Genomic DNA, 17,784 nt, shown 5'->3' with positions numbered 1-17,784 from the left:
GTTTTAGATATCTTTATAATAGTTTTAGACAGCAGGAGAAATGAAGGTTCATAATATCATTATAGGTATAACAGAGATGTTTTATTGCTATTTAGATCATGGCATCTGGTCCCATCAGTTCATGGCAAACAGATGGGGAAACAATGGAAACAGTGAGAGACTTTTTTTGGACTCCAAAATTACTGCAGATGGTGAGTGCGGCCATGAAATTAAAAGACGCTTGCTCCTTGGAAGAAAAGCTATGACCAACCTAGACAGCATATTAAAAAGCAGAGATATTACTTTACCAACAAAGGTCCGTCTAGTCCAAGCTATGGTTTTTCCAGTAGTCATGTATGGATCTGAGAGCTGGACTACCAAGAAAGCTATCTGAGTGCTGAAGAATTGATGCTTTCAAATTGTGGTGTTGGAGAAGACTCTTGAGAGTCTCTTGGACTGCAAGGAGATCCAATCAGTCCATCCTAAAGGAAATCAGTCCTAAATATTCATTGGAAGAACTGATGCTGAAGCTCCAATACTTTGGCCACGTGATGCAAAGTGTTGACTCATGGAAAAGACCCTGATGCTGGGAAAGATTGAAGGCAGAAGGAGAAGGGGATGACAGAGAATGAGATGGTTGGATGGCATCACCGACTCAATAGACATAAGTTTGAGTAAACTCCAGGAGATGGTGAAGGACAGGGAAGGCTGGAGTGCTGCATTCCATGGGGTCACAAAGAGTCAGACTCAACTGAGCGACTGAACTGAACTGAGAATTTAACAACATGAAAAAATAATAAATAGTATTTGTATGGTCTGCAATATTGCTAAAAAAGATTTTTAAATGAGCAAAGTTGGTAGGTGACACATAAATTTGGTTCCTCTTTTTTTTCTAAATGAATTATGATTGATTTTAATCATATCTAATCTGTGACTGATATGACAAATTTCTTTAAAAATACATTAGAAAAAAATACTGTTGGAAAAAAAACTATTTGGGGACAATATGTGAAATGAAAGATTATGCCATAAATTAATCAGAAATTACTCTGGATAAGGCAAACCAACCCAGACAGTCCGTCAGCGTCATTTGACTACCGTCAATCAAAGAGCCCAAGTCAAAGACCTATAATAACTGACTAGAATATTCACCAAACATTAAGATGCTCTTTTTGGAATGTGACATTTCAGGATGAAGCTTACTGGGTTTAACAATTCTGTGTTTAGTAAAGGAAGAGAAATGTCTGTGGCTTATAGAAAAATTTTGGATACCTTCTAGATAACTTAACAAACACCTATTGGAATGTAACTCTAATTTTGTTGTACAGCCTGATTTCAAGTGTTTTTTTTTTTAATAATTTCTTTCAGTTATTAGGTAACCATGAATCTTATGAAATCTCATGCAGCAGTTTTAATATTTTCATAGGAAAAAAACCCACTGCAAGCCATCACAGGTTTCTGGCTTATTACCGTGTTGACCATTGTCTGCCCAGAGGAAACGCTAATGTCCACCACTAAACAGATAAAGCAGAGTCTTTACTGATCGCTGAATGACAGTTTTACAAGGCCATGTTTTTTTGAAATTTGTATTAAGCCGATGGGTTGGTTTTCCCCCTGTGTAAGTAAAGAAAGCTTGGTAACATTGTGGAATCTTTGCTGGGACTAACTTTATCTGCATATTTCTGGTCTCTTCAGACCAAAAAATGTTAGTGCTGGAAAATTCCTGGACAGTGGTTTTAGAGGTGCATGGCTATAAAAGAGAAGTATTTCCTTCTTTTTACTGCTTGACTTAGCAAAATAAACTCATTTCAGTTTTATAAAATGCAGGCAAGAATTCAATTGTAAAGGACCCTTATTTTTACTTTAAACAATTTAATCTTTTGCCTTTACATAACCTTTTAATATTATCTTTTAATAAAGAGAATAGGCTGCATAATGGTACTTTTGGCATTGCAAAGGGCTTTGAAAATATAATTTTAAACCCAATATATATTGCATGCTAAGTACATGGACAGGAAGTTTGGTTTGGAGAGTAATTATATCAGACTACCAATCAGAAGGTTGAACATGCTGTCCTCATTCTTTGGTTGACGTCATTGTTTTTCCAAATTTATTGTGCTATCCCGAGATTTCTCACCTGTGACTGAGAAAAGAAACGGGTATGGGGGGGGGGGGGAGGGAGGGAAGGGAGGGAGGAAGTAGAGAGAGAGAAAGATGTTTTAGAGTATTACTTACATAACAGTAGACTTCACATTTTCCCCAGTGTTTAGTAATGTACAAATACATTACTAAACGTAGGGAGGTCTGATTTCAAAATAATAACCAAATATGAGGAAAATGGGCATAGTAAATAAATCTTTGCTTATGTAGTGTCCCATATAAGACTGAAAAATATTAACCTATGAGAAAATATTCCTTTCATAAAGGGAGTCCAGTGTATATTTTTCCTTTTTGGTAGGTCGATTTAATTTCAATTTCTACATTTAGTGTTGGAGGAAAAACATGTTTTGGTGAGGAATAAATCAATTCCATCAAGGAATTGGCATCAGGTACTTGATAGTCAAAGGGGCTCATTTTCTGACACAAATACAAGGTCATTTAGCTATCTTATCTTCTAAACTAACTCTGACTTGGACGGCCCAGTTTCCTTGCAGAGAGAACTAACTAATGGGGGTCTTTCCCAGGCAAGTTCCTGAATGATTTGACTCGATTAGCTTTGTCACTGCATTTTGGTGAGCATCTTCTATTTTGATAAAGCAGCTAAGAAAAATCTATATATTCCATGTCAAGTCTCAAGAAGAAATTTTCTTTAACAAAGAAGGTTAGTAGGGTACTTGCCCAAGGATATGTAAAATCCTGTTCAACACAAGACCTAGAATGTTCTGGAGATTTCAGGAATTTTCCAACCCTCTGTGTTAGACTCTCAAGCACAGTTTGGCCTACTCCATCACCCCAAAGATAAAACCCATCAATCCTAAAGGAAATCAACCCTGAATATTCACTGGAAGGACTGATGCTGAAGCTGAAGCTCCAGTACTTTGCCCACCTAATGCAAAGAGCTGACTCAATGGAAATGACCCTGATGCTGGGAAAGATTGAAGGCAAAAGGAGAAGGGGGCAGCAGAGAATGAGATGGTTAGATAGCATTACCGTCTTTGACTCAATGGACATGAGTTTAAGCAAACTTTGCATAATAGTGGAGGACAGAGGAGCCTGGAAGGCTACAGTCCATGGGGTTGCAAAGAGTTGGACATGACTTAGCAACTGAATAACAACAACCATTACCCTAGACACATGTTCAGGGAAAAGATGCAATTACAGGAGACTTAAGGTTCCTCAGGTGATTTTATTCTTTGCCTTTCTTATTATAAATCAAAGGATAAAAAATAAAAGTTTGATAATATATGTTAATCTGTGATTACTGGGTATAATAGTTGGTAAAAACTGCCATAACAAGTACCACAAACTGGGTGACTTAACCAAATTTTATTGTCTCAACAACACCAAGAGTAGAATTTTGAGATGAGGTGTTGGCAGGCTTGGTGCTTTCTGAAGGAGGGGACTCTGTTCTGTGCATTTCTCCTAGTCACTAAAACCAGCTGGCTAGTCTTTAGTGTTCTTTGGCTTATGGACACATCACCCAGTCTCTGCTTCATGTTCAAACAGTGGTCTCCTTTTGTATGTATCTGTATTCAAATTTCCCCTTTTTAGTAAGGACACAATCATATTGGATTATGTCCCACTCTAGTGACCTCATCTTAACTTGATCATCTGCAAAAAACCCTATCTCCAAATAAGGTCACCGGAACTGCCTTAGATTCTCAGGTAGCACAGTGGTAAAGAACCCGCCTGCCAATGCAGGAGATGCAAGAGACGCAGGTTCGATCCCTGGTTTGGGAAGATCCCCTGGAGTAGGAAGTGGTAACCCACTTTGGTACTCTTGAATGGAAAATCCAGGGTCAGAGGAGCCTGCCAGGCCACAGTCCATGGAATCACAAAGAACTGGACACAACTGAACATGTACACACACCAGAACTGCAGGTGGGTAACTTCAACATCTTTTGTGGGCATACAGTTCAACCTATAAGGCTGGGTTTATCCAGTTTGACATTTGCATTTCAATCATGTTACACTCTAAGATGTACAGGTTAGAATACTGGGATCTCCTTATAAGGATTACCTTATATAAAAAAGAAGAGGATAGACAAAGAGAGACTAGAGAAAGCATCTAAGACAAAATCAACTTAGTTTTGAATATTCATTTCCTTTTAGATTAAATACATGCCTTTGAAATTTGTTCCTACTGTCATTGTTTAGTTCTTACCCTTGTTTCATCTAATGAAATTTCTATTAACACATAATCCAAATTTTTAAAAAGTTAAATTTTGGCCAAAGTTTGGTGGCTTTTCAATCCGATCCATTTTAATAATCAAAGACATCCTATGCAATGTATATTTGTTTCTCTGCTAGACTTATATATAAACTTATAAGGACAAATGCAGAGCAGAGAAATGCCTCAATGTAAATAACACACTGGTTCTTAGATAAACAGGCAGGACTGTATCTCTGCTGTATCAACCGATTTCTTCACTATTGATTGAATCAGCTGGGCAGACAATCTGATTTTGTCATTAAGACAACTGAAAATACCAGATTGACTCTTTTTGATCTGTTTTATTTAAGCATAATTATTGTCAGAGTGTTCTCCAGTCCTCCATTTGACTGCAAAACAAATGAAAGGCATTTTCCCCCCAAATTTTACCAAGAGCAAAAAATACAGTGGACTCTATGGTTGATTTACATAAATAGTAGTAAAAGTTTGCCAACAATTTAAAAAATTAAACCTAGGGGCCTAACTTGACTGTGTCTGGAACTAAACAGATTCAGAATTAATAAGCTAATATCTGGAAATATTGAGTTTCTTTAAAAAAGAAAAAAAGCAGCATTGGCTTTAGCATAAAGGCTTAGTGATTAAGAACAACAAAAAACCAAACAAACAAAAATAGGAATACACGAACTTCAGACATTCCAATGACCCAGGTATTGCCTCCAAATTTTAGTCTACCAGAGTGGTGAACAGAGTGTTCTTGTTCCATTGTGTTCACATTTATTCAGTTAAAGTATATCTCCGAGTGAAGACCAATGATCATACTGTGTGGTTAGCACCCTTCCTAGTTCACAAGTTCCCTGCAAATATCATCTCATTACTCTTCAAAATGATCCAGGCAAGAAATCATACATCTCATCTCAAAAATTATTCTTGAAAATAAGAATTTATATCCTCCAATAATAGTGTATACTATACATCTATGCACTTAAATTTTTCCTCCTAGTTTTTATTTTGGAGATCTTGTTAGCGAGTGAGCAATTAAAAAACCATCTAAACTAGCCAGGAAGCAAACCCCTGTCAAGATGGTATTTATGGACGACTCTCTGACATGTTTGTTTTACAAATTAACATTAAACCTTCAAATAACAAGAGCTTGGTGTGATTTTCTGTGAAGCAAACACGAAGCTGTAAGTGTTTCACCATATTGAGGGTTCCTTTTTTATTTACATAGTGATATATTATGTTTATCTTATTAGCACAATGAAAATATTAGTAGCCACCCATAAATACAACTCTGATAAAAGGCTACTTCATTTCAGAGTCACTAATCTATGTTAATACCATTTGGTCAAGGTCCTGTAACAGCTGTTAGGATTTCAACCCCTATAGGTCAGAGAAAGAAGATGGGAAAATCCTTAATAAAATGTTGTTAGAAGCTACAGGTGGGAAATAAAGAAGCTCTTGTGACCTGTAATCTTATTCCCTCATAAAGTCACCAAGAGAGCATAGCAGCTTCTGCAGTTGAAATTAGACAACACACTAGTGGCTTTTCAATCTCAACTTTTACAGTTCGATGTTATCATTTTCAGAGAAGAACAAATGAAGGATACAGCAGCTCTGCCCAAGATGCTCTCTCTGGGTTTAATCAGCCCACTCAACCACATGAGTAACTCTGCCTTAACAGTATTTTTTGTATTCCCACTTATAAACAATGTAAGCTTCTTTCTGATCTGTTCATAAACAAACATCAGATTTTCAACATGCTGTATTTGAGTTTTATCTTTCTTTTTATGCCAAATACTTCTGAAGAAAATAATTTCCTTTAAAAAATGTTTTATTTAATACTAAGTCAGATCAGCTTAATAATGGGAGTTGACATGAGATCATAAAATCTACCTGAGACATCAGCTTTGGTGTCAATGGCCTACCATACTGACACTGTGTATAAAAAGAAAAGAAAAAGAAAAGGGCCACAAACAAGTGTCTGACCAAATAAGAGTCCTGGTGATAACTGTGCCCCTTTAGAGATGTGTCCTGGGGAAGGCAATGGCACCCCACTCCAGTGCTCTTGCCTTGAGAATCCCAGGGACGGGGGAGCTGGTGGGCTGCCGTCTATGGGGTCGCACAGGGTCGGACACGACTGAAGTGACTTAGCAGCAGCAGCAGCAGAGATGTGTCCGTGAGCTCCTGCCCAAAGAGTAGCAGGCTTTCACTTTGCCCTGTCCTCACAGTCATTAGTGATGGAGAAAATCTGCTATATGTCTGTTGCATACCACTGGGTCCTGAGGGGTATAAGCTTGGTGCTTCATTTTGCTCAGAAGAGTCTGACTCATTTTTTTCTGGCCCCAAAGGGAAAATGAATGCTTGTTGGGATATCACCATTGACATGCTGTTCTTTCTTTCTTAAAACTAATGTGTTATGTTTTTTCCCTTTGATTTAGGAAGAATATTTAGCAAAATATAAAATAAAGGGGCTGAAAGGAAAAACAAAATATTCTTGTAGGAACAGTTATGAAAGGGTCAATAGCAATTTTCTGTTTTATTTTTCTCCCCATTTATAAAAAATATCTCTGGAGTTACTACATCACATCAAAGTCACATTTTAAAAATGTTTGATTAATACCAAAATGGTTTTTTTAAAACATAGCTTCAGACTATCAGCTTTAAAATTTCTGCCATAGCATAATAGAATAAGTTAAAATAAGTTCTTGGTGTCCTGGGTAACACAGCTTTTTTTTTTTTTTAACACACAGATGCACTACATTTTTTTTTTTTGCTAAAAGTTAACTATGTAGTAGAAAGAGTAGAATTTAATATTGTTATTGAAGGAAAATAACATTTCATAGATTTAATTTGCTATCAAGCATTTGCATAATATTACAGTTTGGATTTAACATAAGCTTAAGGTTTGTCATATGCAATTTCCATTTATTTACAATGTATAGGACAACTTGTCTAAGATCAGTTGGCTCTGTGAGCAGTTTACTTGACAAATTATGTCAAATATTTGCTTTCTGAAATCCTGAGAATTGGTTGAGTATAATTGTACTTCATGTTGGCAAAAAATAAATAAATATGGGACTAAGAAAGTCCTATCATTAATTTGTCAGAAACTTGAGTTGTCATTTCTGAAAATTTAATGTCACCAAAGCTCTATTTCCAATAGCAAAGGAGCACCATTGCTAATAGACTTCAGAGCTAGAAATAAATAAATCTTTGGAATCCTGTTGCATCTCTTGGGGTGTGACATTTGACAGTCTTTTATAGCACAGAACGAAACAAGTTTGTGAGCTGGAATTCAATTGTGGTGTATTGATTCCTTGCATCAGTCATTATTCCCTGCTGATTGACAGCTGAAAATTGGTTACGTTAAGTATTTCATATGTTATATTGGCTGACATTTGCTTGCCTGCTCCTGTGTCAATATTGTTGTAAAGATCTCCAGCTTTATGAGATAGCAATAGACACTGACTGTGGCTTTTGTGTGATGTTCCAGTGTTTTTCCTGACATAATTTAAGACATATTAAAAACCAGCAGCATCTTCCCTCTTGAGAAGCTTAATGCCAATATTATTGTCTTCCAGGGGAAGATCATGTATGCTCATAATCGGGTGCTAATTTCCAACCGTCTGCTCATGTTTAGGCATTAGGCACTATAACTGTAAAATTGAGCCTTCTTGATTGATTCATGTCAAGCCTCATCTCGGCTCCTGCAGGGGAAGTCATCGGCTGACCCTTTTTACACTAAAAGAAGAGATTTGTGTTCCTTTCTTTCACCTGGAACCATCAAATTGACTGAATAATCTGTAATACATTAGTGCTGACATTTGTTAGGGGAGAATTAAACAAGACACAGTAATCATTCCCTAGAATAAAAATTGTGTTTGATTTCCAACAGAGTTCTATTAAAGTGATGACAGAATCAGTCTCTGCCAAGGTGGAAAACTGTGAATATTCTCTGCATTCATGAATCAAGTTAACACATTAATTGCTTATAGGACCTAGTTCTTCAGTATGAGTGTTAAAGTGTGGGGAGGCTCTCATTTATGTTCAGCGTGTATTTGTAATCATGGTGAGCGTTGTGTGGAAAACAATTCTTATTGTCTTTTTATTTTGGGTAGTCCGAGATGTAAAAGTTGCATTATTCCCTGAGATACCTAAAATTCCTCCAAAAACATCCTACTATGTCTTCAACTCACCTAGGAAATACGATGAAAAGAGTGAGTGAGCTAAGTACCCGAGTACTAAATTTGATTCCTGTTTTTCATTTGTTTGCAATATCTTTTAATTTAGATCAAGAAATGTCCATACAGTTCACTCCTCCTGTTCTAAAGCACACAGGAATCATCACCATGAGCTTCATTTGAAACTTTCCCTGAACAACTGTATTTCCTATTCCCTGGTCTTCATTCCCAGCACCTGCTGCCAGCCACGACTGTCGCCAGGAAAGGGATCTTGTTACACTCCTTAGACTTCACATGTGTGTGCTCTGTCAGAACCACAGTGTTTTATATCTAACTTGTGTAGGACTCATTTTCAAGATGATTCATTTGTAAGTGATTATGTGAGTATGTCTTCCATTACGAGTTCACACTTCTCAGAAGTACCACTTAAAAATGGACCTTTCCCACTTTTGATGATATTTGTTGAAGTAGTTGTCAACTTTGTTAATTGGGGTCATTTCAAAGTGCTCATAGGCCTGTTCTCTAGATACTCCATGCTGCGTGGAGCGATTTGGGAAAGAAAACTGAACAGCCGTTGCAAAGAACTAACACAGACCAAACAAAATTTTCCTCTTCCTTGAAATATTGGAAAGATCTCAAGATACTTGTTAAAGTTAAATGAACAATCCATAAACACCTAACAATTTCTCCAAAAAATAAACTTTTAGTCTAAGGGGATAAACGAAAATGGTCTCACCACATTTATTTTGGGAAATTTATGTTTGGTTGCCTTGCATATAAGAACCTTCATGAACAAACATAAACATATAGCCTCTTCCAAGAACCTTGTTAGGAATTAAACCTACTACCATGAAGATCACTTGATGATCAAACTGAAATCAGATTGATTATAGTCTTTGCAGCCGAAGATGGAAGAGCACTGTGGAGTCAGCAAAACCAACATTAGGAGCTGACTGTGGCTCAGATCAGGAGCTCCTTCTTGCAAAAATCAGATATAAATTGAAGAAAGTAAGGAAAATCACTAGGTTATTCAGGTATGACCTAAATCAAATCCTTTATGATTATACAGTGGAAGTGGCAAATAGATTCAAGGGATTAGATCTCATAGACAGAGTGCCTGATGAACTATGGATGGAGGTTAGAACATTGTACAGGAGGCACCGATCAAAAACACCCCAAGAAAAACAAGTGCAAAAAAGGGAAAATGGTTGTCTGAGAAGGCCTTACAAATAGCTGCGAAAAGAAGAGAAGCGAAAGGCAAAGGCGAAAAGGAAAGATATACCTATCCGCATGCAGAGTTCCAGAGAATAGCAAGGAGAGATAAGAACACCTTCCTAAGTAAACAATGCAAAGGAATAGAGAAAAACAATAGAATATGAAAAACTAGAGATCTCTTCAAGAAAATTAGAGGTATCAAGGGAACATTTCATGCAAAGATGGGCACAATAAAGGACAGAAATGGTATGAACCTAACAGAAGCAGGAGATATTAAGAAGAGGTTGCAAGAATACACAGAAGAACTACACAGAAAAGATATTAATGACTTGGATAACCATGATGGTGTGATCACTCACCTAGAGCCAGATATCCTGAAGTGTGAAGTCAAGTGGGCCTTAGGAAGCATCACCATGAACAAAGCTAGTGGAGGTGATGGAATCCCAGCTGAGCCATTTCAAATCCCGAAAGATGATGCTGTTAAAGTGCTGCATTCAATATGCCAGCAAATTTGGGAAACTCAGCAGTGGCCACGGGACTGGAAAAGGTCAGTTTTCGTTCCAATCCCAAAGAAAGACAATGCCAAAGAATGCTCAAACTACTGCACAATTGCACTCATTTCACATGCTAGCAAGGTCATGCTCAAAATCCTCCAAGCTAGGCTTCAAAAGTATTTGAACCAAGAACTTCCAGATGTACAAGCTGGATTTAGAAAAGGCAGAGGAACCAGAGATCAAATTGCTAACATTCCTTGGATCATAGAAAAAGCAAGACAATCCCAGAAAAACATCTTCTGCTGCTTCATTGAGTACACTAAAGCCTTTGACCTTGTGGATCACAACAAACTGTAGAAAACTCTGAAAGAGATGGGAATACCAGACCACCTTACCTGCCTCCTGCAAAATCTGTATGCAGGTCAAGAAGCAACAGTTACAACTGAACATGGAACAACAGACTAGTTCAAAATTGAGAAAGGAGTACGTCAAGGCTGCATATTGTCACCTGTTTATTAACTTATATGCAGAGTACATCATGAGAAATGCTGGGCAGGATGAAGCACAAGCTGGAATCAAGATTGCTGAGTGAAATATCAATAACCTCAGATATGCAGACACCACACTTATGGCAGAAAGCAAAGAAGAACATAAAGAGCCTCTTTATGAAAGTGAAAGAGGATAGTGCCAAAGCTGGCTTAAAACTCAACATTCAATAAACTAAGATCATGGCATCCAGTCCCATTACTTCAAGGCATATACATGGGGAAACAATGGAAACAGTGAAAGACTTTATTTTAAGGGGGGCTCCAAAATCACAGTGGACAGTAACTGCAGTCATGAAATTAAAACACGCTCCTTGGAAGAAAAGCTATAACAAGCCTAGATAGAGCACTAAAATGCAGAGACATTACTCTGCCGACAAAGGTCCCTATAGTCAAAGCTATGGTTTTTCCAGTAGTCATGTATGGATGTGAGAGTTGGACCATAAAGAAGGTTGAGTGCTGAAAAATTGATGCATTTGAACTGTGGTGTTGGAGAAGACCCTTGAGAGTCCCTTGGACTGCAAGGAGATCAGATGAGTCCATCCTAAAGGAAATCAATGGTGAATATTCATTGGAAGGACTGATGCTGAAGCTGCAGTTTCCAATACTTTGGCCACCTGATGTGAAGTGTTGACTCACCAGAAAAGACCCTGATGCTGGGAAAGATAGACAGCAGGAGGAAAAGGGGACAACAGAGGATAAAATGGTTGGATGGCATCACCAACTCAATGAACATAAGTTTGAGCAAGCTCTGGGAGACGGTGAAGGACAGAGAAGCCTGCCGTGCTGCAGTCCATGGGGTCACAAAGAGTCGACCATGACCGAGCGACTGAACAACAAGAACCATGAAGAAATGAACTTTGCTCTCATGGGGTCCAATCTCCTGGGAGAGATGGAAGAATATGCTTAGAATAAGATTGGTTAAGTGTTGGAAGAAAAATCTTTACAAAGTTCTCTTTTAATACATTTAACTAGTTTGCACCCAACTTTATAAATAAGAGCACATGCATTCATATTTTAGAAGCATTTTGCAGCACACAAAGTGAAACTATAATGTGAAAGAGATACATATATATAATTTGAGGAATCAGAATCAAATATTTTACAGTTTATCTACTGTCCACGAACCTATTTGTTGACAAAATTACTTGCTGTAAAAGGAGAACACCCTGTCTCTGCATTACCCGTCCCATAAAGGCATATTTGTGGAAACTCTGAGTTCTTCCATGGCCAGTTATGCTCTCCACTTGCAAAGCCTGGGGAACCTTGAGGAGTTTCAAAGACAGTACACGTTTTCACTGAAATTACAAACCCGATCAAGAACAAGCTAATATGATAGCAGTAACTGTAGCATCAAAAAGAACACTAAGCATGAAATGAGAAACCAAATTGTTCTGGCCTGAAATTCCTGACCTGGGAAAGTCTGAACTACTTAACTTCCTTAACCTGGAATGATAATCCAGCTCAATGATAATTTCTTATATAATTTTAAAAATGATACAAATAAATGTATATGGAAAAGAAGAGTGTAAATGCTGTTAGAAACATGCCTATAACCAGGAAAATATTGTGGTTCATTTATTAATATAAATAAATGAAACATGGGTGACTTGCTCATCCAATACTGTCAGTTGTCAAGGCACTATAGGAAAATAAGACCCAGTCCCTGTCTTATGTGTCGTGTAGGTGACAGGAAGAGAGCAAGAGAGGCAGCCAAGGCACACGGCTTGATAAGCTCCATATAGGAAGCATTTAGGCATTGCTCTGACGCTGTGGCAGCCAGAGGAAATAGTGATTAATTGCAGGGGGTACAGACAGGGGTTAGAGGGAACATGTTAGCTGAGCAGACATTAAAGAATGTGTGGGACTTTCAAAGTGGCCAGAGTGGGAATGAATGAGCACTCCAAGGTAGCTGGGGTTTGTTAGGCTCCCTTTGCAAAGAACATAATTCTCTCTAAATAGCTTGAGCAAGAAGGAATTTAATATAAAGTGTTACTTAACTTATAAATCTTTGGGAGGACGGAGGAAAGGCTTTCAATTGCACTTTCTGAAATGACTTCCAGAGTCAGACACAGAGCCAGGCCACAAAGGAACGGCTGTGTTTCCCTCCAATCAGGAAATCCCTGGCCAAGAGCACCCTGTCATTGCCCATATGAAGGGAACAAGCATAACAATCATAAACTAGGCAGGCAAGCTTCTCAAGAGCAGGGAGCAGGGTGTGCTCCATTCACACCCTGGACACCCCATGGACCTGGAAGAGTGTCCAGCATTGCACAGGTGTTCAATAAGTATTTGTTGAATGAACCTAATAGGTGAACTGCTATCTACTAGCTCCAGGACCATGCCATGCCTAATATGACTCTCTCCAACCAGTGGAATTGTGGAGTTGGCCTCTCAACACCCACCAACTTGACAAGACACTAGTTCCTAGTTAATGTCGAGAAGAGAAATCAAACCCCCTTCTCAGCAGTGCCTGTCAGCAGACATACTTGGTATTTCAGAAGCATGGCCTCTGCCTCCCTTTGACTTCCAGTCTCAGGTGACTGCATTGGATTGGGGCACCTAGTCACATCCAGGACCTACCATTAAAGGAGCCTAGGAGATATGGCTTTTAGCATTTTACCCCCTTCAACATAAAACAGGATGGCAAGAGAGTTCAACAGTCCAGCTCTTCGGCTCCTAACATCCATAATATCCATGTATACACTTCTTATCATACCCAGGTACAGTATCAATAAGAAAAACAGCCACAATCTCCATCACACAAGTACAATGAATAGAAATGAAAAAGCCCCACCCCCTCTCATAGGGTGGACACAAAGTTCTATCCATTACTGTCTTTATCTCTAATAAGGTGATTTTTTCCCCCTAATTCAACTAGAGTCTTGCCTTGTGTGTGTGTGTGCTCAGTCACTTCAGTAGTGTCTAATTCTTTGTGCCCCTATGGACTGTAGTACGTCAGACTCCTTAGTCCATGGGATTCTCCAGGCAAGAATACTGGAGTCGGTGGCTATGTTCTCCTCCAGGAGATCTTCCTGACCCAAGGATCAAACTCACGCCTCCTATGTCTCCTGCATTGCAGGTGGATTCTTTACCATCCTGCCTTATTATCATATAAATCATATATACTGAATAATAAACTTAGCAACCATGGTCATACATGAGATAAAAGAGAGTCAAGAAAAAGGAATCAGCAAGATTCAAAAATTCATTCACATAAAGTGGGGGGTCAGGTGAGACAAATGAATTGACCAGCATGAACCTGTATTGCAAGTTAAATAGGGCTCACTTCTGCAAAACAGAGCTTCCCTGATAGCTCAGTTGGTAAAGAATCTACCTGCAATGTAGGAGACCCTGGTTCAATTCCTGGGTCGGGAAGATCCGCTGGAGAAGGGATAGGCTACCCACTCCAGTATTCTTAGGCTTTACTTGTGGCTCAGCTGCTGAAGAATCTGCCTGCAATGCGGGAGACCTGGGTTCAATTCCTGGTTTGGGTAGATCCCCTGGAGAAGAAACCACTACCCACTCCACTATTCTAGCCTGGAGAATTCCATGGACTGTATAGTCCATGGGGTCGCAAAAAGTCAGACACGACTGAATGACTTTCATTTTCACTTTTTTGCAAAACAAATAAATTCCAGCCCCTCTGTGTTAGGAACCACCTGGTTCCTTCTGCCTTAAATGTCTCTTCTGCCTTAAATATCAACAGGGAGAATTTGTGCCATTTCCCTGACTGTGAGTTTTAGGACTTTGGCAGTGATTCTAGTCATCCTGATACAGCGGGATACAGAGGGACTCACCCTCCACCCCTAAGTTTCCTGAGATGGAGCTGCTTGCTACTACTCTGGGCTTCACATTTCCATCCCACGTGGGAAGCATTTGAAAGAGGGACTGGGTGGATGATGCAAGTCAGTAACCAATCTCATTACATCTGAAATACCTTCATTGCAAAGAGCTATGCATGTGTGTGTTTTCTGTATAAACGTATACACTGTGGACAGTAACAACAGTCTTACCTCTGCAAAAAGAAAGTGTTAATCGCTCAGTCGTGTCTGACTCTTTGGGACCCCATGGACTATAGCCCACCAGGCTCCTCTGTCCATGGGATCCTCCAGGCAAGAACGGGTAGCCACTGTCTTCTCCAGGGGCTCTTTCTAATCGAGGGCACCCAGGTCTCCTGCATTGCAGGCAGATTTTTTACCGTCTATAAATGACCATTAATTCAGAATCAGAATATGATAAAAACTCTTCCTCTAATGCCCAGTCCACATTCCCTTTGCTCTTAGCCACAACACCCAGCTGGCCATTGTTGTTCATAGTGAAGAGCAGCCCAAACAGTCGTTCCTGAAGAATCTGCCTGCACAGGTTGCTGTATCATAGTCTGCAGGTGTCAGCCAGTCTCCCAGCGTTTTTCTGGGAGGGCGACGGTCACTTCCATTCCTGTGATGTGCTGCAGTAATCTAATTAAGACAATTCTTAGATTTTTCTTGCCACTAATCTTCCACCTGACCACTTGGCCTAAACATTAGCCAGTGAAGAGGCCCTGGTCATGTCTCCTTCCAGAAAACTGTTGTCAAAGGTTCTACCTGCTAGGAAGATTTACCCTTAAAGTCCACTTCTGAATACAGCTACAATGCTGGAAGCATCCAACTTCTGGTTGGGGAAAGCATAGCATCGTCCACAACCTATTAACTAATAGACTGCTTTTATGGGTCTTCTCCATGAGGCCAGAGGTAGCAGGGAAGGGAAAAGTGGCAGTGCAGGAAAAATAAGCACCATGTGAGGAAAAGATACCTCCCCTAGCAACTGATTTGAGATTTTCAGAAAATGCTTATGGTTGATCTTGTACAAACGATATCACCTTGGACTATGGATTACTGCTTGAACTTCTAACCCCACAGCTTTGTGATGAGAACACTTGCTCATTGATAGGGAGTCCAAGACACATGATCACTCGGTACCTCAGGTGTTCAATATATTCCAGTAGCATGCCAGCAGAACAATTCACTGACCACAAAACGCCTTGTTCCAAAATCTAAGAGGCCTGGTCAGTGATTATCTGTCATTGCCAGAGTCTTCATATATTTTTCTCATCTTCAAGCATCATTATATACACCGCACCATATAGGCCCAAAGGAGAAACTTCTTCCACGGCTGCCTAGAGAAGGTGAAGAATACTGGAGTGGGTTGCCATTTCCTTCTCCAGGTGATCTTCCCAACTTAGGGATGGAACCCGGGTCTCCTGCATTGCAGAAAGATTCTTTACCATTTGAGCCACAAGGGAAGCCCTTTCTTTTCTGGGACTCACACAAAGTTGGCAGCCTTAAGGCATACTCAGTGAATGGGTTATAAAAACACCCACAATATTGTTTAAATTGCCTCTAAATCTAAAGAAGTCCAACAAGCATTGTGCCTTTTCTTCTCCAATGCTAATTGATGTAAAGTCTGGCAAGGGTTGTTTTACGTTTGAGGAGATTACCTCACATATGACACAAGCTCTCTCTACAAGCTTCTCTGGCTTTTTGCAGCACGCAGCTCTCATCTTCTCGCATGCAAGTCCCACATACACACACAGATCATAGTTATTTCTTGCCCCCAGCTCCTATTGGAACAGAGACCTCCATAGAGTGGCCTGCGTAATACTCTGTGCAATGGTGAGTTGACCATGGTAGCAGCAGAATAAATCATGACAAAGAACCAGAAAGTGGCATATTGGAGTAATAGGGTGATACCACTGTCACTGAGAGAGGAAAACCAGCTGCCCTGGAATTTGCTTCTTCTTGGGATAGAGACCCTGGCTTTGCCAGATAATTGTTTTGTGCCCAGTGCTAGAGATTGGGTTGATGTGCTTCAATAACGAGACAAGTTCTTGAGCAGCTCTTGACATTGGACTTAACACTTGACTAAGTTCATCACAACCCACAGCTTAGCAGAGAAATGATAATGAAGGAATGACCTGACAGAACATGCAGACCTGGGTTAGGAGCCAAGAAACTAAAGATCTAGGAGAAAAGGGGGACTTTGAGAGTTGAGCCTGTGCTTCCGCCCCCACCCCTCCTTACCACTCTCTGATACAGCTGTAGTCACAATTACGTGAGTGACTGAGATTGGAGACCTTGAAAGAGATTTCAGAAAAACTAGCACTTGTTATTAGGCAGGGGTATTTATGAGGTATTCAGACAAATTATGGCCAGTCTCCTAGTATAGGTTGCAGAGTCATACATGGAAGACTTATAAAGTATAAGTCATACACTTATTATGTCTGTTTTCTAATTTGGGGATCTCACTCTTTCCCAATAAGTGCTCTAAAATTTATAAGAACCTTGAGGAGGTTCAGAATATAACCTATAATATAATTTAGCAACTTAGAGTGAGACTGGACAGTCTATTTAGGCAACTGCCGCTAGAGATAATAAAGTAATGATTCTTTTAGGACATCCATGGATGATCATGGTCTTCTGATGTCATCTCAATATGAGAATTTAAAAGGCTGCATTTTCATTTCTTCTTTAAACTCACCAGCATATTTTGAAGCAGTTGCCTTAAGTCAGTCATTGTTTTCCCCATTCTTTCCAGGATGGCCGATTGAAGCAGTCGTGTGGTGTGTGAGGCCTTGCCTTCACTGTGCCCTTCTCTCCAGGTTGTCTCTGGTGATAATTTCAGTAACTGCTTTATTTGCACAACACGGATAACCTGCCTCTCTTCTAATTGAGATTCATACCCAATCAGGCATTATTTATTGTGTTTTAGAACTTTTGCTTTCATTGAAAATATGTGTCTACTTTCAGTAAAATTAATTACATTAAAAAATTTTAGACATTGATATTATTTTAGATGTTTATCATTCTACTTTAGTTGATGGCATATTTGCTTGTCAAAAAGAATTTATATCTATAATCATGAGTTATGATCAATAAAATTATACCCCTGAATCAAGACTTTACAAAGAGAAGATTTCCTCAATATTTAGAATGGAATGGGAGTAGGATGGAGAAAAGAAACATATGTGGCAAGGAGATATATTACTTTCTTTTTTA

General features: G+C 39.2%; 1 long non-coding RNA gene across 1 annotated transcript in view; it reads right to left on the bottom strand.

Annotated features, from left to right (window-relative positions):
* Window positions 1-1,923: 1,923 nt before the first annotated feature.
* Window positions 1,924-17,784, bottom strand: part of LOC122673544 — a 602,084-nt gene continuing 586,223 nt past the window's right edge. Inside the window, exon 7 of the long non-coding RNA XR_006334711.1 lies at window positions 1,924-2,122. This is a non-coding gene — a long non-coding RNA (uncharacterized LOC122673544). The remainder of the gene's footprint in view (window positions 2,123-17,784) is intronic.

Source organism: Cervus elaphus, chromosome 17 (genome assembly GCF_910594005.1).
Source record: "Cervus elaphus chromosome 17, mCerEla1.1, whole genome shotgun sequence".
Taxonomy (NCBI): domain Eukaryota; kingdom Metazoa; phylum Chordata; class Mammalia; order Artiodactyla; family Cervidae; genus Cervus; species Cervus elaphus.
The sequence above is the reverse complement of the archived record's forward strand: the minus strand, read 5'-3'. Positions and strand labels throughout refer to the sequence as shown.